This window comes from Anomaloglossus baeobatrachus, chromosome 2 (genome assembly GCF_048569485.1).
Source record: "Anomaloglossus baeobatrachus isolate aAnoBae1 chromosome 2, aAnoBae1.hap1, whole genome shotgun sequence".
In the NCBI taxonomy this organism is placed as follows: domain Eukaryota; kingdom Metazoa; phylum Chordata; class Amphibia; order Anura; family Aromobatidae; genus Anomaloglossus; species Anomaloglossus baeobatrachus.
The window spans coordinates 60056501-60079664 of NC_134354.1; positions in this window are offsets into that span (position 1 = coordinate 60056501).

Here is a 23164-nt window from a genome sequence, read left to right on the forward strand (position 1 = left end):
CATGCAATGTTGATTGTAAACAGATCAAGCAATTTACAGAATCTATGGATGGTAGGCTGTTGAGTGTCATCATAAAGAAAGGTGGCTATATTGGTCACTAATTTTTTGAGGTTTTGTTTTTGCATGTCAGAAATGTTTATTTCTAAATTTTGTGCAGTTATATTGGTTTACCTGGTGAAAATAAACAAGTGAGATGGGAATTTATTTGGTTTTTATTAAGTTGCCTAATAATTCTGCACAGTAATAGTTACCTGCAAAAACAGATATCCTCCTAAGATAGCCAAATCTAAAAAAAACCCACCCCAACTTCCAAAAATATTAAGCTTTGATATTTATGAGTCTTTTGGGGTGATTGAGAACATAGTTGGTGATGAATAATAAAAAAAATCCTCTAAAATACAACTTGCCTAATAATTCTGCACACGGTGTATAGTGGTTATTCTCTGGTTTTTGAATTTTGATTGCTAGTGTGGTTGGTTTAGTTAAAACTTGGTATTTCATGTCCATCAATCTGGATGGATGATTCAATATTAGGCCACAGGGACAGCAAGGGAGAGTTTAGGTTGAGCAGGGGCATCACAACTTGCATTGCCTTTAAGGTGCCAATCTCTATGGCCAGGCAGTAGGAGATTAGTAGAGATGAGCGAACCTGTTCAGTAAAGGTTTGGCAATTTCAAATTCGGTAAGTCTTAGCTTGATCGGCCAGGCTTGGTAGCCCCGAGCCCTTTCCCAAGAAGTTGTTGATTCCAAAAATGCTTTTTAAATATAATTTTCTGCATTTGTATATGATTGTTGTGCTGTCTGATGTGGGGATGTGTAAAATCAGTGGAATAGGAGAGGACTCTGGATCAGGAGAATGTTTTTTAAAAAATCGAATGCCATACAAGTCATCAGTATCGCAGCCAAATTTTACGGATACATTATCATTACACAATTTCATGAGAATGGAAAATGCAAATGATCCCCTTCCAGACCTTTGACTTACATTTACATCAAAGGTCATGTCCCTGACTTTGATGCAGGCTCACACTCTGAACCGCATATTTCCCTGTGTAATGTCCGAGTGGTGGATTCTCCATGACGTGCAATGGACTCCCCCAGTGAGGCAACCCGGAGCTAACCCCTGTACAGGGACTGTCCGGACACCCCACCAGAGGGCCTAAGTACACGGTAGCCGAGACACTAGGGGCGTAGGATAAGCGTCCTTCAGGGAGATGGTATAAGGATATCTCTGAGTCCACAGTGATCCGTAAGTAGGGCAGACGATAGAAACCAGGTTCAGGTGCCGGTATGGACAGTAGGCAGGATCCAGATCCAGGTAGAGAAGAAGGCGGGAATCACCAGGTGCAGTCAAAGATCGGGAAATAATCCAGGCTGATGGAGGATGGTGGGTTTCTCAGCCGACAGTCACCGGGAGACTTCCTAGGCGATCTGCAGTCGGGACCAGGTAGGAGTGGCAGGACTGGCTCTGCAGAGGAGATAGGGTTAGATGGAGACAAGGCACAAGGAGACCTGAACACCTAGCTAAAGTAACACGTTGAACAAGCGCCGCCCCCATGGAAAGGAAGTCCTATTATACCCTGGACCTGTAATTGGCAATATCCTGTAACCGGGACACTGGCCCTTTAAGATGATGTCAGTGACCACGCGCCCGCCCTACTGCGCATGCGCGAGGCCCATGTGCCGGAGACCAGAGCAGGAAGTGGTGCAGAAGATGCAGGGGAGCCTGACAGTGTGCCCTGGGTCACAGAGGAACGCCGGAACCGGCGGACCGGAGTCACAGGGGACGCAGAGAAGGGATAGTGAGCCGAGGAGCCGTGGGCAGAAGGACCGGGGACCGGGGCGGTAAGTGAGAGGCGGCGGCGGGGCCCAGGGAGCGTGACAGTCTGCAAATGATAGCTGAGTTTATCAGCCATGATATGCCTCTAACAGCTGTGGTTGCATCGGAGATCCACCCGTGGATAAAAACCAGTTAAATTCCACTATAATATCTGACAGTGTGATTTAACATGCGCCGGCGAGGAGTACATCATTCCTCACTCCTATGGACACACCCTTGACGTGATCGCTGGTCGTTGATAGATTGTCATGATATCCAGGCATCAGCTGATGAACCCTGTGTCTTTTAATACTATCCGCCTGAGAATGATGGCTGAAAGTCAGCAGTCATAGGAGATCATTACTTGTGTTCAGCATCAGCAATGCTCTGCACAGCACAAGCAATCAGACTATTGCAACTTTAAGTAGTAAATACACATAGTTCGTATTGCTAAGTTAAAAAAAAATTTGGCAATAAAATGCAATAAAAACACTGTATCTACCCAAAAAGAGCATCAATAAAAACTTCACCTTAGGGCACAAAAAATAAGGCCTCACACAGCCTAATATTAATAAAATGAATATGGCGGCAAATATATTTACAAATTACGGAATTCTTTTCACCACTTAAAGAAAAGTATACATGATTGGTATCTACTGTATGTAATCATACTGACCTGGAGAATTAAGTTGCCAGGTTAGTCTTAATATACACCGTGTGCAGAATTATTAGGCAAGTTGTATTTTAGCTGATTTTTTTCATCATTGATCAACAACTATGTTCTCAATCAACCCAAAAGACTCATAAATATCAAAGCTTAATATTTTTGGAAGTTGCAGCGGGTTTTTATAGATTTGGCTATCTTAGGAGGATATCTGTTTGTGCAGGTAACTATTACTGTGCAGAATTATAAGACAACTTAATAAAAACCAAATATATTCCCATCTCACTTGTTTATTTTCTCCAGGTAAACCAATATAACTGCACAAAATTTAGAAATAAACATTTCTGACATGCAAAAACAAAACCCCAAAAAATTAGTGACCAATATAGCCACCTTTCTTTATGATGACACTCAACAGCCTACCATCCATACATTCTGTCAGTTGCTTGATCTGTTTACGATTAAGATTGCATGCAGCAACCACCACAGCCTCCAGACACTGTTCCGAGAGGTGTACTGTTTTCCCTCCCTGTAGATCTCACATTTTATGAGGGACTACAAGTTCTCTATGGGGTTCAGATCAGGTAAACGAGGGGGCCGTGTCATTATTTTTTCATCTTTTAGACCTTTTCTGGCCAGCCACACTGTGGAGTAGTTGGATGCATGTGATTGAGCATTGTCCTGCATGAAAATCATGTTTTTCTTGAACGATACCAACTTCATCCTGTACCACTGCTTGAAAACGTTGTCTTCCAGAAACTGGTAGTAGGTCTGGGAGTTGAGCTTCACTCTAGCCTCAACCCGAAAAGGTCCCACAAGTTCATCTTTGATGATACCAGCCCATAACAGTACCCCACCTCCACCTTGCTGGCATATGAGTTTAAGTGGAGCTCTCTGCCCTTTAATGATCCAGCCTCTGGCCCATCCATCTGGCCCATCAAGAGTCACTCTCATTTCATCAGTCCATAAAACCTTTGAAAAATCAGTCTTAAGATATTTCTCGGCCCAGTCTTGACCTTTTATCTTATGTTTCTTGTTCAAAGGTGGTCGTTTTTCAGTCTTCCTTACCTTTGCCATGTCCCCGAGTATGGCACACCTTGTGCTTTTTGATACTCTAGTAAGGTTGCAGTTCTCAAATATGGCCAAACTGGTGGCAAATGGCATCTTGGCAGCTTCACGCTTGATTTTCCTCAATTCATGGGCAGTTATCTTGCGACCCTGTTGGCTATTTGCCATGAAACACTTGATAGTTCGGTAATCACGCTTCAAAAGTTCGGCAATTTCAAGACTGCTGCATCCCTCTGCAAGACATCTCACAATTTTGGACTTTTCAGAGCCAGTCAAATCTCTCTTCTGACACATGTTGCCAAAGGGAAGGAAGTTGCCTAATAATTAAGCACACCTTATATAGGGTGTTGATAACATCATTACACCACACCCCTCCTCATTACAGAGATGCACATCACCTGATTTACTTAATTGGTAGTTGGCTCTTAAGCCTATACAGCTTGGAGTAGGAGAACATGTATAAAAAGTATCATATTTGTGATCAAAATACTCATTTGCCTAATAATTATGCACACAGTGTAGAGTGAACTTGGTGAATTTAAATCCCAAAAAGCAATTGTGGAATTGCACTTTTTTTGCAATCCCATCTCACTTAGAATTTCTTATTATTTTATAGTACACTATATAGTAAAATAAAGGGTTTAATTCAAAATTATTACAACAAAAATAAAGCCCTCGTGTGGGTATAGTGACGAAAAAACAAAAAAACTTTGTGTCTTGGAAAAAGAGGAGGAAAAGAGGAAATCGAAAAAAAAAGAAAATGGCAAGATGATGAAAGGGTTAAGCTGCTGACTACTAAAACGTATTGCATATGGACAGGATACGGGTGACAAGTAAGAAAAAAAATTAAAGCTTTTTCTGTCAACCTACAACATGCGGTCAATGGACCACTCAATGGAAGAGAAAAAGACCATCATTAGGTGAAAAAAAAGAAGAAATCCATCAGAGAAATAGCAGAAATATTAGGAATGGCCAAATCATCTGGTTCATGGAAAACCACAGTGGTTGATAATTGAGGAATCATTTCCATGGTGTAGGGTAAACCCATTCACAACATCAACCCAAGTGACTAAAGACCGTCCAGTAAGTAAGAGTTTCAGTATCTGAGTCTACCATAAAGAGAAGCCATCATGAAAGCAAAATACAGAGGGTTCACCACAAGGTACAAACCATTAATCAGCCTGAACAATAGAAAGACCAGATTAGACTTTGTAAGAAAACATCAAAAAAACACCAACTTCATTCTGGAAGTTATATCAGAATGATTGAAAGAGGAAAGTGTGGAGAAGGCTTGGAACGGCTCATGATCCAAAGCACAGCACATCTTCTGTAAAACATGGTGGAGGCAGTGTGATGGCCGGGCATGCATGGCTTCCAATTGCCCTGGGTCACTAGTGTTTATTGGTGATGTGAATGAAGACAGAAGCAGCCAGGTGAATTCTGAAATCTACAGGACGATAATTTCTGTTCAGATACAAATAAATGCCACTAAGGACCAACATCTGGAAGTAGTTTGCTTGTCCTCCCCATGTTTGTTTGGGTTTCCTCTGAGTTCTCCGGTTTCCTTCCACACTCCAAAGACATACAAATAGGGCACTTAGATTGTGAACCCCAATGGGGTCAGTGTTGTCAATGAATGTAATGCGCTGTGGAATTAATAGTGCTATATAAATGAATAAATATTATTCCAGCAAGGTTGATTGGATGGTGTTTCACAGTACAGAAGTATAATGACCCAAAACCAACTGCAAAATCAACACAGGAGCTTTTTAAGGCAAAAAAGTGGAATATCCTGCGATGGCCGAGTCAGTCACCAGATTTCAACCTAATCGAACTACATTTCACACACATAATATACAAGTTAAGTCAGAAAGAAACACAAACAAGCAGTAACTCAAGTTATATGTTGTAAAGGTTGGAAAAGCATCACAATGGAGCAAACCCAGCACTTGGTGACATCCATGAATTCCAGATTTCAGGCAGTTTTTGGCTGCAAGGAATTCTCTACAAAGTATTAAAAATGATCATTTTATTTATGGTAAAGTAAATTTGTCCAATTACTTCTGAGCTTCTGAAATGAGGAGGCTTTGTAGAAAAATGGCTGGAAATCCTAAACGTTTCATAGGACATTTTTCTTTGATCCCTGTAATTAAACCTGAAAGTTTATGATTCAATTGTATCTCAGTTGTTTCATTTTAAATAAAAAATAATGGCATGCAGTACCCTAATCACAAAGATTCAGTCACTGGACATAATGATAGATATGAATGCAGAAGTCTACATAAACTATCTAACCAGACACATATGCATGACACCTAAAGCCCTGAGAGACCCTGTAGTAGCCCTGGCTAGTGAGCTGGCAGGTAAGGATCACTAGTCCCACCACTGCACTAATACAACATGAAGGAAAGGTACAAGCAAAAAGAGCTCCAGCAGCTCCTTCCACCTCAAGACCTAGCTACAGAATGGATTCAGAATAAGTTGTGACCATATATAGGAGAAGGGAGTGGTCACCAACTGGAAACACTTGATGCTAGGAGTCAGAAGCTTCTGGAAAGCAAAACTGATATTAACCCTTTCAGCAACAAAGGATAGGGAATACATTTAATGTGAGGAGTCTCAGACAGCAAATACAGATCCTGTCACAAGTCTCTAGTAACATAGAGATCAGTGTGACATCAAGAATACCAAATATATATATATATATATATATATATATATATATATATATATATATTTGACAAATTCCAGAATAATGAGAAAGAGAGTGTTTTAAGCCATTTTTATTACTTTTTGCAAAGTCAAAAGTTTACCTACACTAAAGGGGGCTTTACACGCTACGATATCGTTAATGTTTGGTCGCCGGGGTCAAGTTGTTAGTGACGCACATCCGGCGTCATTAACGATATCGCAGCGTGTAATACTTACCAGCGCCCTTAGGCGACCTCAAAATGGTGAAAATCGTTCACCATGGAGAGGTCGTCCCAAAGTAAAAAATCGGTAAGGGTTGTTTAGCGTTGTGGTTCATCGCTCATGCGGCAGCACACATCGTTATGTGTGACACCGCATGAGCGAGGAACGTCTCCTTACCTGCCGCCAGCCCTAATGAGGAAGGAAGGAGGTGGGCGGTATGTTACGTCCTGCTCATCTCCGCCCCTCTGCTTTGATTGGCCGGCCGCTTAGTGACGTTGCGGTGACGTCGCTGTGATGCTGAACGTCCCTCCCCCTTGAAGGAGGGATTGTTCGGCAGTCACAGCGACGACGCCGACCAGGTAAGTATGTGTGACGCTGCGTAGCGATAATGTTTGCTACGGCAGCGATCACAAACAATCGCATGCGCGACGGGGACGGGTACATACACGGTCGCTATCGCTAGAAATTGCTAGCGATATCGCTACCGTGTAAAGCCCCCTTAAGAGTGCTATGCCTTTAAGCAATATGGGACAATCCATATGATGATGTCATGTCTTTGGAAGCTTCTGACAGTTTTTTTGGCAATGCGTGGTCCAAATGGACAATGACTCAAAGCATACTGTCAAACTCATTACAAAGTGGCTTAAGGATAACAAAGTCAATGTTTTGGAGTGGCCATCACAAAACCCTGATCTCAATCCTATTGAAAATTTAAGGGTAAAGATGAAAAGGCTGGTGCGAGCAATTTGACACAGGTTTTGACAGGAGGAATGGGCCAAAATGCCTACCAACTATTGTGAGAAGCTTGTTGAAGGATATCCAAAACATTTGACCTAAGTCATTTAGTGTAAGGGCAATGGTGCCAAATACTAATGACATGTATATAAATAATTTTGGTTCCTAATTCACCTAAAATGGGAAAGGATTTTCTGAATTGATGTCAGATAGTGAGAAAAACCTGCAGATGTGTCTTTTTAGAGAGTGTATGTAAACTTCTGGTTTCAACTGTAGATTGTACATTGGAGCTTCTCTTCTACAGCATGTAATGTTCATCTGTATCTTTAAAAAATGTATAATTTATGTTTTAATAGTAACACTCTTTCAGCGGCGTGATCTGTGCTAAAGTACTGGCATCTCAAGGCTGTAGATGTATTTTAGCAGCTGATTAATTAATTCGCAGGCAGTCAGATTAATAGATCTCCAGTGGTGAATTTAGATCTTTAATTTAATATTCATAGAAGGGCAAGGAGGAGTCAGAAATATCAGCAGGTTATTAATTAAGAGATAATCAGTGGGAAGGAAAACAGTGCTTGTTTGATGAGGTATACGTATGGATCATGGTGCTGGAAAAAATAAGCGGTATTAGGAATCCATGGCTGATATATATGGCTGCATGTAAAAAAATGGTAAGGGTAATTAGTGTTAGTTATATCACCATGTAATGCTATCATGACAAATTACATTTGCAGGTTGCAGAATATTTCAGACGTGAATAAAGTAAAAGTTATTATAGGATTGAATGCTATTTAAAAAATAAAAAAAATATAACTTAAAAATAATAAAATTGATACTTGGACCCTACAGATCCTGTTTCAGCTCTTAATTATTTCTGCGGTTCTGTGCTTGATGGCCCGGTCAGCCAATACCAGACTAAAATAGGTCACTATTAAAAAAATAAAAATAATTCCATTAAAACGTTGTTTTGACCATAAAATTGTATTTTCATAAAGGGTATTAGAAGAAAACGGACAACAGCATTTGTTAATGAATTTCTCCTAAGTTTGACAATACGTGACCATATGTGGTCAAAAACTACATTTAAGGCACAGTGCAAAGCTCAGATGGGAAAGCGCACCAATTTGGAGCTCAGATTTAGTTGGAATGGCTTGGGGATGCCATCAAGGGCATAACTACCGCGTTTGCAGGGATTGCCATTGCGATTGGGCAAGGGAGGTTTGGGGCCAGGGGGCCGCCCGGCAGATCAGCAGTCAGCTCCTGTCAGTGAGAGAGGAGCTGCGCTGACCTGTCACAGACCCCGCGGCCGCAATATCACCCGCTGCCGCCACCGACACCGGTCCCCCTGCCTGGTGTCAGCGGCTGTGGTGGCACCCCCGTCACCGTGCACAGTAATGATGAAGCATAGCGTGTCCAGTGCCGCGCTATGTATCATCATTCTCCCCCTGTGACTGCGCGGTGACATCACTCCCATGCGACTGCTGTGCTGAGTGCACAGAGCGTAGGATGATGACCAGAGCACCGGGAGAATGAGGAGAGGGGAGGAAGAGCAGCGGTGGAAGAGGAAAGCGGTGAGGACAGAGCAGCGGCGGAGGAATGAGGAGAGGAGTGAGGACAGCAGCGGTGGAATGAGGAGACGTGAAGACAGAGCAACGGTGTAAGGAAGAGAGAGGGTGAGTACTTGGATTTTTTTAATATAAATTAGTGAGTACATGGTGGCCAGAGGCTTTGGAAGGCTGCATTATACATGGAGGCCTAGGGAGGCTACATTATACATGGAGGCCTAGAGAGGCTGCATTATACATGGAGGCCTGGAGAGGCTGCATTATAGATGGAGGCCTGGTGAGGTTGCATTTTACATGGAGGCCTGGGGAGGCTGCATTACACATGGAGGCTTGGGAAGGCTGCATTATACATGGAAGCCTGGGGAGGCTGCATTATTATACATGGAGGCCTGGAGAGGCTGCATTATTATACATGGAGGCCTGGAGAGGCTGCACTATACATGGAGGCTTGGGAAGGCTTCATTATACATGGAGACCTGGGGAGGCTGCATTATACATGGAGGCTTGGGAAGGCTGCATTATACATGGAGGCCTGAGGAGGCTGCAGTATACATGGATGCCTGAGAGACTGGCTGCTATATTATACATGGAGTCCTGGAGAGGCTGGCTGCTATATTAAACATGGAGGCCTGGAGAGGCTGGCTGCTATGTTATACATGGGGGCCTGGGGAGGCTGCATTATACATGGAGGCCTGGGGAGGCTGGCTGCTATATTATACATGGAGGCCTGGGGAGGCTGGCTGTATTATTATACATGGAGGCCTGGCGAGGCTGGCTGCATTATTATATATGGAGGTCTGGGGGTGCTGCATAATACAAAATGAAGGACGCCTAATATATGGAATATAGGGGTGCATTATGCATAGAGGAGTATGGGGCTGCATAATACAATATGAAGTTTTATGGGGTTGCATTATAATTCATATAGGACTATGGGGGCTATATTATAATATATGGAGGACTATAGAGCCTACCTTATACATGGACTATGGGGGTGCATTATAAAACATGGAGGACTATGGGAAAACTATACTCTGATATGGGAAAGCTGGGTGCTGAGGGAAATATGTATAGCAGAGCATGGGAAAGCTGTGTGCCGAGGACAAGATGGATATTAGAACATAGGAAAGCTGGATGCTGTGGGTAAGAGCCAAGTGTCAGTATAATTATCCTGTACCCCGAGTGTCAGTGTCATTATCCCGTACCCCAAGTGTCGGTGTATGTGGAGGGGGGGCTCAGGTCTGAACTTTGCAGCGGTGCCCATCAAACTCTAGTTACGCCACTGGATGCCATGTCACATTGACGGTGCTCCTGACATGCCAGAAAAGTAGAAACTCCTCACAAGAGACCCCATTTTACAAGGTAGTCCCTTCAATGAGTTCATCTAGGGGTGCAGTGAGCATATTGACACTCCAGGTGTGTCACAAAATGTTAGATTATTGGCCAGTGAAGAAAAAATCATCACATTTTTACCACTAAAATGTTGTTTTAACCCCAGATTTCACATTTTCACATGGGTAATGGGTAAAAAAGGCCCTCCTACTGTGTGACACCATTTCTTGAACATGGTAATACCTCACATGTGACTCTACAGTACAATATAGCTGCACCACATGGCTTGGGAGAGAAGTAGAGCCATTTGACTTTTGAGGTACAGAGCCCGAAAGTGTCAGAACAGCAAAAAGCCTCTCAAGTGACCACATTTTTTAAATTACACCCCTCTCAATATGCATGGGATAGTGAAAAAAAAATAATCTCAATTTAGCATGCTGGTGTGGCTATAATACACTATTATACTTATTCAATATATACCTTTAGTGAATAAACCACCATCTTGGTTGTTCTTTAATCCACATTTGACATTTTAGTACAATAACCTTTGGTGCAATGGGGTGGGACTCTGGAGTCAGACTGTGTGTAGGGACTTTGGCTCTGCCTCGGCCCCTCCACCTGCCTCTGGTGTTTGTATGTGCTTACTTTTTTAAAGTTCACTACTGCGCCATTCTCAACATGGACAGCTCTGACATAGATTCATTTCTCCTGCAGTCTTAAATAAAATTGTGTCAGTGGCGGCACATGCGCAGATTCAGGTCTCGGCTCAACGACAAGTCAAGATTTCAATCTGTGCATGCGCCGCTACAACATTTTACTGAAGACCACAATGAAGAAGCCACATACAGACAACAGAGGAAGGTATAGTGGCCAAAGCAGAGCCAAAGAGCTTACCACCAGTCCTGTTCTACAGTCCCACCCCAATGCACCGAAAATGTCTTGCAGTGAAACTCCAGATGTGGATTAAAGAATAACCAGGATACAGGTTTCTTCACTAAAGGTATATTTTAAATCTGTATAACAGCACCATTATGGCTATACCAACATGCTAAATCGGGATGACAGGTTTTCTTTAAGAGTATGTACCACTACTACTGCTCTGTGAGCTTTTAAGAAAGAATGGTATTGCTTTAAAAATTGCTATAAAAGTCTATATATAAGGAAAAAAAATCCATACCATTATGTGTAATCCCCAGCACTGGCGGACACAGATATATCAGGGCCCTTGTGCAAGAACAATATATAGGCACTTTGCAGCCACGATATCATAACAATGCAAAATTGCACCTGCGTTAGTGGTAGAAATTGGTCCTCTTACCTATTGGGTGCAATGATATGTCCGCCCCTGACCCCCAAGGGGGTGGTATCGGCCTCACTTTACATTATTTGAACCTGCACTATAGACTGGATTGTGCCGATATCAACATTCTGTTATGCATAGTGTGAGGTAGCGACCACTTATATTGTAAATGATCACTATGTATCACAGAGGAGGAGATCCTCTGCAATGTAAAACCTGAAAATATTTGCTATGGGACTTGTAGTTTTACAAGTCTTGGTAATGTTTTAAGGGTCAGGTTCCCTTTAATAGTAGCCAGAGTGTTGGATGGGTCTAGCTATTCACACACCTACACCCAGGGGTGTGTCTGGTCTGATATATCAGATTGGTTGTTTGGTCACATGTTCTTTCTGTGTGATTGGAAGCAGTTTACTTCCTGGAGGCCATGTGGGTGAGAGCCGGCTACAGTTTTCCATAGTGACACTGACTAGGAGGCCAGTTGTATGGAACCTATGTTCCTCTGTGCTTGGGTAGCTGGAGTCCTCCTGGGGATTTGAACTGACAGGAGTCTGTGTCTGAGAGCAAGTCACAGTTCCTAGTTGGTGATCCCAGTGAGGCAGTCTTCCTAAGTGTCCGTTAGAGCTATGCTCAAGCTCCAGAAAGGTAACATCAGACAAGGGGTTGTGTACTGTTTATGGTCAGTAAACGGACAGTGCGATACTTCCACTTGGACACCACTGCTGGTTGTATCCAATGTCATGCGGGCGTACCCATGAATGAAACAGACTGTTTACAATTTATGTTTCTGTATAGCCGAAGAAAGGCTTTGCTACGTTGATGGAAAGCAGTTAAAGTGTGCCTTATATAAAGTGCCTGGGCTATTTAAAGAGAAACCGTTCCTGTGTTTCTCATATCTAAAAACAGCAACAACAACAACATCAAAAAGAGGAATTAAATCCTTCAATAGCTAAACAATTACTCACAGAAAAATGGCAGTAGATGTAAACTGCCCAGGCCAAAAAAAAAAAACTAATGCACTACCAGGATGCAACAAGACCTCCAATAAATGGAGGCATCACAGGTGCAAGAGGAGCAAATCACTCTACCGTTTCCAATGATGGAGGGGAGCGATTGCTTGATGGTAAAATTGCACACTTGTGGCTTGCATAGGGAACCGTTCACTACATTTATTGGAGGTCTTGCTGCATCCTGGTAGTACATTAGTATTTTTGACCTGGGCAGTTTACATCTATTGCCATTTTTCTGTGTCTCATATCTAGCAGCCAAGCAAGTTCCCCAATACATTCAATGAGCGCAGTCTCACAATAGCCTTATGATACACTGCTTTTGGTCTGGGTGCAGCATATGATCTTGATCGGTCTTTCTTACATTCTCTGTTTCTAATTCTATTACATCTTATTCATCATATGAACCTTCTTTGTTTCCCCAGAATAGATCTTAAGGCCCCGCTACACGCAACGACATCACTAACGAGATGTCGTTGGGGTCACAGAATTCGTGACGCACATCTGGCCTCGTTGGCGACGTCATTGCGTGTGACATGTACGAGCGACCGCAAACGATGCAAAATACTCACCAAATCGATGATTATTGACACGTCATCCATTTCCCAAATATCGTTGCGGATTTAGGACTCAGTTTGTTCGTCGTTCCTGAGGCAGCACACATCGCTACGTGTGACACCCCAGGAATGACGAACAACACTGTACCTGCGTCCTCCGGCAGCGAGGTGGGTGTGACTTTCATGCGGCTGCTCTCCGCACCTCCGCTTCTATCGGATGCCTGCCTATGTGTGATGGATACTAGCGATATTGTGCATCATGGGCAGCGATGTCGCTGCGTGTAAAACGCCCTTTACTTGTTTCTGTTTGGTATAGTTCAATACACCAGGTCATTTAGCTTGAATGTATACCCTTTATCTATTAAGCTTATTAATTTTTACAGGTGGATGCTATCTTTTTGTATAGATTTTTGTGATTTTAATATTTATAGTGAATAAATTGTTTGCTAAATAATAGTGGCGTACTCAGTCATGTGTTAATTCCTTGCTCTTTTCGAAGGTTCTATCTACGCTGACTCCAATACCTGGAGGTGTTTCTGGGCGCTGTGCTTTAAAAAATAATAAATGAAGACTTTCTTCAATGTATGAGGTTGCACTGCTTCTGTATAGGTGGCCCAGCTAATAGATGATAGATGCTTTTTACCTGTGTCTTGACAGAGGCGTTCTTCTACTAACAGTCACCCATCATTATTTTGTAAGTACCACGTACATTCTAGTTGATTAAAACTAATAACATATGCCGGTAATTGTCCGGGATTGTTTTGTTAAATTGTTCAGTCTCTTTTATCTCAGTTGTGGAGAGCTGGCAATATGATTTATTTACTATAGTTTAATCTGACAGTTATATTTGCAGAGATGACTACCTGGGAGTAATTTCATTTTATTTCAGCTGCGGGATAAATCATATTAAGATTATTAATTAACAGTAAATCATTTGAATGGAGCTCCTTGAGCTTTAAAGTTCCTTTAGTTTCCTTTTGTGGTCCATTACTTTCATGATGTTTATTAATGACTTGAAAATTAGGCATAATAATCACATTACGTCTGCTGATTTCACAAAAAGTGGAGTAGATAATCCTTATAGACCGCACTGGTTCCAAAGTCACCATAAGTCCTACAAAACATGTGACCGGGGAGCTCAGAGATTAAACAAGTTCTTTACAATATGTAATTAAAGGGAACCTACCATCAGATTTTCACGTAGAATCCAAAACTACCACCTTCAGCAGCGCCTGTGCTGCATTTGGCCTCTTTCACATGTCAGTGAAAAACACATACATTTTTCACTGATGTGTTAAAGACGCATATGTCCCTCTTTGTGCCATGGTTTTGGCACACGTGTGTTCTCCGTGTGCTATCCATGATAGCACACGGAGATCAGGCACTTATACTCACCTGTCCATGCTCCTGCTGTCCGAGGTGCTGATTAGAGTTGAGCGCGGTTCGCGGTTCGTGGTTCTCCAGTTCTAGGCTCGAGTGATTTTTGGGCTGTTCGAGATCGAACTAGAACTCGAGCTTTTTGCTAAAAGCTCGATAGTTCTAGAAACGTTCGAGAACGGTTCTAGCAGCAAAAAGCAGGGCTTTTTACAGCTGCAGTGTGCAGGAGCCATCGCTGGCAGCCTGCCAGAAGCTGGTAACCAAGATAAACATCGGGTATCCAAGCAAAGCGCTTGGTTAGTAACCCGATGTTTATCTTAGTTACGTGCAGGAAGCCCACACTTCCCGCTCAGCTCGCTCCGCCCCCTCCTGCCCGCGGCATGTATACATACATATACACACACACACACACACACTCTCACACACGCACCCCCCCTCCCCCCCCCCCGCTCGGCTTACCTGCGGTGGTGAAGTCCCGCCATCCAGACCTCAGCGCTGTCACTGTCCTCCATGGCCGCCGCTTGTCACATCACCTCTCGCTTCCCACCCGAGACGTCACGGACCTCTCGCGATACTTGATGTGAAGGCGCCGGTCATTGACCTCAGTGACAGGGGCTGTCGGCAGTGCTGGAGATCAGCGCAGGTAATGTACCTCGCTGACAGCAGCACTTGTCATGCCCTGCAGTGACCTGGGCTGACCCATTGATGTTAGCTCAGGTCACTGCATTGCTCTCCCAGCCAATGGGGAACATCCTGCTCTTCATTGACTGGGACAGTGTGGATCGTCATGGCAACCCCTTGGATTACACCAGACCTGGATTTGTTTTTCATTCTAATAAATTGGTTAAAGAGGGAATGTTTTGGGGAGTGTTTTTTCAAATAAAAATGTGTTTGTCGTCTATTTTTGTTTATTACTGACTGGGTTGGTGATGTCGGGTATCTGATAGACGCCTGACCTCACCAACCCCAGGGCTTGATGCCAGGTGACATTACACATCTGGTATTAACCCCATATATTACCCCGTTTGCCACCGCACCAGGGCGCGGGATGAGCTGGGGCGAAGCACCAGGATTGGCGCATCTAATGGATGCGCCACTTCTGGGGCGGCTGCGGCCTGCTATTTTTAGGCTGGGGAGATTCCAATAACCATGGACCTCCCTAGTCTGAGAATATCAGGCCCCAGCTGTCTGCTTTACCTTGGCTGGTGATCCAATTTTGGGGGACCCCTACGTGTTTTTTTTTTTAATTATTTATTTAATTTAAAATAACAGCGTGGGGTGCCCTCAGTTTTGGATTACCAGCCAAGGTGAGGTTGCCAGCTGTGGTCTGCAGGCTGCAGCCGTCTGCTTTACCCTAGCTGGCTACAAAACTAGGGGGAACCCTACGTCATTTTTTTTTCATTTTTTTGGCTAAATACAAAGCTAAGCATCCCTTAGTGCCACATGAAAGGTACCAAAGGGTGTTCCACTTTTTCTCCATTTTTTTCTCCACTTTTTCTCCATTTTTTTCTCCACTTATTCTCCACTTTTTCTCCTCTTATTCTCCACTTTTTCATCACTTTTTCTCCTCTTATTCTCCACTTTTTCTCCACTTTTTCTCCACTTTTTCTCCATTTTTTTCTCCACTTTTTCTCCACTTTTTCTCCACTTTTTCTCCACTTTTTCTCCACTTTTTCTCCTCTTATGCTCCACTTTTTCTCCACTTTTTCTCCACTTTTTCTCCACTTTTTCTCCACTTTTTCTCCTCTTATGCTCCACTTTTTCTCCACTTTTTCTCCACTTTTTTCTCCACTTTTTCTCCTCTTATGCTCCACTTTTTCTCCACTTTTTCTCCTCTTATGCTCCACTTTTTCTCCACTTTTTCTCCTCTTATGCTCCACTTTTTCTCCACTTTTTCTCCACTTTTTCTCCACTTTTTTCTCCACTTTTTCTTCTCTTATGCTCCACTTTTTCTCCACTTTTTCTCCTCTTAATCTCCACTTTTTCTCCACTTTTTCTCCACTTTTTCTCCACTTTTTTCTCCACTTTTTCTCCTCTTATGCTCCACTTTTTCTCCACTTTTTCTCCACTTTTTCTCCTCTTATGCTCCACTTTTTCTCCACTTTTTCTCCTCTTATGCTCCACTTTTTCTCCACTTTTTCTCCTCTTAATCTCCACTTTTTCTCCTCTTATGCTCCACTTTTTCTCCACTTTTTCTCCACTTTTTTCTCCACTTTTTCTCCTCTTATGCTCCACTTTTTCTCCACTTTTTCTCCACTTTTTCTCCACTTTTTCTCCTCTTATACTCCACTTTTTCTCCACTTTTTCTCCACTTTTTTCTCCACTTTTTCTCCTCTTATGCTCCACTTTTTCTCCACTTTTTCTCCACTTTTTCTCCTCTTATGCTCCACTTTTTCTCCACTTTTTCTCCACTTTTTTCTCCACTTTTTCTCCTCTTATGCTCCACTTTTTCTCCACTTTTTCTCCTCTTATGCTCCACTTTTTCTCCACTTTTTCTCCTCTTATGCTCCACTTTTTCTCCACTTTTTCTCCTCTTATGCTCCACTTTTTCTCCACTTTTTCTCCACTTTTTCTCCACTTTTTTCTCCACTTTTTCTTCTCTTATGCTCCACTTTTTCTCCACTTTTTCTCCTCTTAATCTCCACTTTTTCTCCACTTTTTCTCCACTTTTTCTCCACTTTTTTCTCCACTTTTTCTCCTCTTATGCTCCACTTTTTCTCCACTTTTTCTCCACTTTTTCTCCTCTTATGCTCCACTTTTTCTCCACTTTTTCTCCTCTTATGCTCCACTTTTTCTCCACTTTTTCTCCTCTTAATCTCCACTTTTTCTCCTCTTATGCTCCACTTTTTCTCCACTTTTTCTCCACTTTTTTCTCCACTTTTTCTCCTCTTATGCTCCACTTTTTCTCCACTTTTTCTCCACTTTTTCTCCACTTTTTCTCCTCTTATACTCCACTTTTTCTCCACTTTTTCTCCACTTTTTTCTCCACTTTTTCTCCTCTTATGCTCCACTTTTTCTCCACTTTTTCTCCACTTTTTCTCCTCTTATGCTCCACTTTTTCTCCACTTTTTCTCCTCTTATGCTCCACTTTTTCTCCACTTTTTCTCCACTTTTTCTCCTCTTAATCTCCACTTTTTCTCCTCTTATGTTCCACTTTTTCTCCACTTTTTCTCCACTTTTTCTCCACTTTTTCTCCTCTTATGCTCCACTTTTTCTCCACTTTTTCTCCACTTTTTTCTCCACTTTTTCTCCTCTTATGCTCCACTTTTTCTCCACTTTTTCTCCTCTTATGCTCCACTTTTTCTCCACTTTTTCTCCTCTTATGCTCCACTTTTTCTCCACTTTTTCTCCACTTTTTTCTCCACTTTTTCTCCTCTTATGCTCCACTTTTTCTCCACTTTTTCTCCTCTTATGCTCCACTTTTTCTCCACTTTTTCTCCTCTTATACTCCACTTTTTCTCCACTTTTTCTCCACTTTTTTCTCCACTTTTTCTCCTCTTATGCTCCACTTTTTCTCCACTTTTTCTCCACTTTTTCTCCTCTTATGCTCCACTTTTTCTCCACTTTTTCTCCTCTTATGCTCCACTTTTTCTCCACTTTTTCTCCTCTTAATCTCCACTTTTTCTCCTCTTATGCTCCACTTTTTCTCCACTTTTTCTCCACTTTTTCTCCTCTTATGCTCCACTTTTTCTCCACTTTTTTCTCCACTTTTTCTCCTCTTATGCTCCACTTTTTCTCCACTTTTTCTCCTCTTATGCTCCACTTTTTCTCCACTTTTTCTCCTCTTATGCTCCACTTTTTCTCCACTTTTTCTCCACTTTTTTCTCCACTTTTTCTCCTCTTATGCTCCACTTTTTCTCCACTTTTTCTCCACTTTTTCTCCTCTTATGCTCCACTTTTTCTCCACTTTTTCTCCTCTTATGCTCCACTTTTTCTCCACTTTTTCTCCTCTTAATCTCCACTTTTTCTCCTCTTATGCTCCACTTTTTCTCCACTTTTTCTCCACTTTTTCTCCACTTTTTTCTCCACTTTTTCTCCTCTTATGCTCCACTTTTTCTCCACTTTTTCTCCACTTTTTTCTCCACTTTTTCTCCACTTTTTCTCCTCTTATGCTCCACTTTTTCTCCACTTTTTCTCCTCTTATGCTCCACTTTTTCTCCACTTTTTCTCCTCTTATGCTCCACTTTTTCTCCACTTTTTCTCCTCTTATGCTCCACTTTTTCTCCACTTTTTCTCCACTTTTTTCTCCACTTTTTCTCCTCTTATGCTCCACTTTTTCTCCACTTTTTCTCCACTTTTTCTCCTCTTATGCTCCACTTTTTCTCCACTTTTTCTCCTCTTATGCTCCACTTTTTCTCCACTTTTTCTCCTCTTAATCTCCACTTTTTCTCCTCTTATGCTCCACTTTTTCTCCACTTTTTCTCCACTTTTTTCTCCACTTTTTCTCCTCTTATGCTCCACTTTTTCTCCACTTTTTCTCCACTTTTTCTCCTCTTATGCTCCACTTTTTCTCCACTTTTTCTCCACTTTTTTCTCCACTTTTTCTCCTCTTATGCTCCACTTTTTCTCCACTTTTTCTCCACTTTTTTCTCCACTTTTTCTCCTCTTATGCTCCACTTTTTCTCCACTTTTTCTCCACTTGTTCTCCACTTTTTCTCCACTTTTTTCTCCACTTTTTCTCCTCTTATGCTCCACTTTTTCTCCACTTTTTCTCCACTTTTTCACCGTTCTTTTTCTATGGTCAGTCTACCCATTAGCTCTGCCATGCATACTGTAGCTCTACACCTACTGCACATGTTACTTTATGATTGACATCTCTTTCGTACCAGAGCTGTCTAAGCCTACTCTGACCCCATATTTGTCATTACTATATTGTCCTTGTACTGTATTATGACATTTGTATCATGTGTTTCATTTCTTGCTGTGTTGCAATTTTTTTGCTGCATCCCAATTGTACCTCTACATTGTTCGAGTTTATGTTATTGTTCTCTCACTCTTATGTGATACTGATTATTGTCATTTTTCATGATTACATGCAGATAAGTCCAATCTGACGAAGGCTCAGGCCGAAACGTCATTTGTAACTTGTTTTGGACAAAAACATATATGCTTATGAAAAAAAAAATGTTCTTAATACGGACCAATAAAGAGTGATTTTGCATTACTATCCATTGGGACTTACTGACTTAGTCTGGGAGATTTAGAGTGCCGAGGTTACTCACTAATTTTATCTATTATTACCTCTGAGCACCTATATACCAGTGAGCAGAGCTTCCTCTACAGTAGTTCTCCTGATTAGGCATGCCCTTACCTCATGAGCAGGGCATTGCAGCTTTGGTAGCAACCATTATGACATGGACTCTGCTGCTGTGGACCCGGGGAGAGTGAGTGCAGATTCATTGCACCCACACTCCTCACATGAAGGGTCCGCACTCCTAGAAAATGGGGGATACGTTCCCTGAGTGTCTCCCCCCCATATTCTAGACGGTCCAGAGTCGTCGTGGGACCCCTTTATTTTTTTTCTTACAATAAATTGGTGAAAGAGGAAATGTTTTGGGGACTGTTTTTTCAAATAAATTTCTTTTGTCGATTTTTTGTTTTTGTTAGTACTGACAGTTTATGATGTTGGGTATCTAATAGACGCCATGACATCACAAACTGCTGGGCTTGATCTCAGGTGACTTTACAGCTAGTATCAACCCGATTTATTACCCCGTTTGCCACTGCACCAGGGCACGGGATGAGCTGGGGTGAAGCGCCAGGATTGGCGCATCTAGTGGATGCGCCACGTCTGGGGTGCCTGCGGCCTGCTATTTTTAGGCTGTGAAGGCCCAATAACTATGGACCTTCCCACCCTGAGAATACCAGACCACAGCTGTCCGCTTTACCTTGGCTGGTGATCCAATTTGGGGGGGACCCTACTTTTATTGTGTAATTATTAATATTTATAAAATAATTATAAAAAAGAGCCTGAGGGGACCTCCACATTGGATCCCCAACCACGGTAAAGCTGCCAGCTGTGGTTTTCAGGCTACAGCCGTCTGCTTTACCCTAGCTGGCTATCAAAAATGGGGGGACCCAACGTAATTTTTTTTTTTAACTATTTTTTAAATAGAAAAAATTAATGGGCTTCCCTGTATTTTGATTGACAACCAAGGTAACGGCAGGCAGATGGGGGTGGCAACCCATAGCTGTCTGTTTTATCTGCGCTGAGAATCAAAAATACCGCGGAGCGCTACGTCATTTTTTTAAAGATTTATTTTTACAGCACTGTGATGTCCAGCAATCAAAATACAGGGAAGCCCATTTTATTTTTAGTTATTTAAATAAATAATTAAAAAAAATATATATGGGCTCCCGCTGCATTTTTTGTATTGCTAGCTAAGGGTAATCCAAGCAGCTACTGGCTGCTAACCCCCACTGCTTGGTGTTACCTTCACTGGCAATGGAAAATCCAGGGAAGCATTTTTTATTTTTTTTGCCAAAAAACTACAAAAAAGGACGTGAGCTTCGCCATATTTTTGTATGCTAGCCAGGTATAGCAGGCAGGTGCTGGAAGAGTTGGATACAGCGCCAGAAGATGGCGCTTCTATGAAAATGCCATTTTCTGAGGTGGCTGCAGACTGCAATTCGCAGCAGTGGGGCCCAGAAAGCTCAGGCCAACCGGTGGTGCGGATTCCAATCCCCAGCTGCCTAGTTGTACCTGGCTGGACACAAAAATGGGGCAAAGCCTACGTCATTTGTTTTCTAATTATTTCATGAAATTCATGAAATAATAAAAAAAGGGCTTCCCTTTATTTTTGGTTCCCAGACGGGTACAAATAGGCAACTGGGGGTTGGGGGCAGCCGTACCTGCCTGCTGTACCTGGCTAGCATACAAAAATATGGCGAAGCCCACATAATTTTTTCAGGGGGCAAAAAAATTCTGCATACAGTCCTGGATGGAGTATGCTGAGCCTTGTAGTTCTGCAGCTGCTGTCTGTCTGTATGGAGAAGAGCAGACAGCAGCTGCAGAACTACAAGGCTCAGCATACTCCATCCAGGACTGTATGCAGAAGTTTTTTGCCCACCAAAAAAATGACGTGGGCTTCGCCATATTTTTGTATGCTAGCCAGGTACAGCTGGCAGCCACGGGCTGCCTCCAACCCCCAGTTGCCTATTTGTACCCGGCTGGGAACCAAAAATATAGGGAAGCCCGTTTTTTTTAATTATTTCACTTATTTCATGAAATAATTAAAAAACAAATGACGTGGGCTTCGCCCTATTTTTGTGTCCAGCCGGGTACAACTAGGCAGCTGGGGATTGGAATACGCAGCACAGGTTAGCCCGAGGTTTGTGGGCGCCTCTGCTGCGGATTTCAGTCCGCAGCCGTCCCAGAAAATGGCGCTCTCATAGAAGCGCCATCATCTGGCGCTGTATCCAACTCTTCCAACAGCCCTGGAGCCGGGTGGCTTGTTGGGTAATCATGAGTTAATACTGGCTTTGTTTTACTAGCCAGTATTAAGCCAGAGATTCTTAATGTCAGGCACGTTTGACCCGGCCATTAAGAATCTCCAATAAAGGGTTAAAAAAAAGACACCACACAGAGGAAAAATACTTTAATAGAAATAAATACACAGACACATTAGAGACTCCATCTTTATTACCCCCTGTCAGCCCTCCACGACCCTGCTCTTCTGTCTTCTTTCTTTCTAGTGTAGTAGTAGTGACGATTGTAGTGAGGAAGGATGAGATTCACCAGCTCATCACTTGGGGCTGGGGAACCTCCATCCTCACTACAATGCTCACTACAATCGTGCAGCAGCGTGCAGCCTTCACTCCGTGAGTGATCACTGCTGGCTGCTAGCGGTAACGCTGACAGACGCGTTACCATAGCAACGGTGCTCTCGGAGCCGCGGTTAGCGGTGACGTCACCGCTAACTGCGTTGCTATGGCAACGGTGATCTCCGTTAATGACCGGCTGTGTCAGCCGGTCCCTAACGGAACGGGGAGTCGACCGTGTGCTAGAGCATGTCGCCGGTACACGGCGATACACATATGTGCACCGTGTACCGGAGAGATGCACTCGCAGGTCCTACATGACGTGTCATAGTCATGTGACCAGTCTGTAGCCAATGAGATAATAGCCACATGACTGGTCACATGGCTATTTTGACGTCACGATAGGTCCTGCATCTCTGCTGGCAGTGCAGGTCACCGGGAGGATTCAGCGATCATCGGATGGAATAGCGGCAGGAGACAGAGTGCAGAAGGGATCGCGAGGACCGGTAAGTGTTATGGCAATGTTTATTAACTGTTTGTGTACATTTATAATGCATTTTTATGTGTTTGTGATTGCCTCCCATTATAGCCTATACGTTCGAGTTCGGTTCGTCGAACGTTCGACGAACTGAACTCGAACGAGACCTCCGTTCGGCGAACCACCTCGAGCCGAACCGCGACCGGTTCGCTCATCTCTAGTGCTGATATCTCCGGCTCTCCTTTCTTCAGCTGCTGCTGTTTCACCACTGCTGTTACTTCCAGGACACGGCACAGTGAATATTCATGAGCATAATTTGAAGCAGGAGACAGATGAGTATAAAAATTATTTTATTTCCAACATACGTGTTTTTTTTTCTGGCACGTGTTACACGGATCACACCACTGTGTAGTCTGTGACATCAGTGATGATGGATAAAAACGGACTTATCTCCGTGCAGCGCACATGGACATGCATGTGCACCACACAGAAACACTGTCAGTGAGAAATCAGGCCCTTTGATTTTAATGGGTCTGTATATGTCCGTAATTGTGCAATGTATAAAAATAGTAACATACGTACCAGACTCAC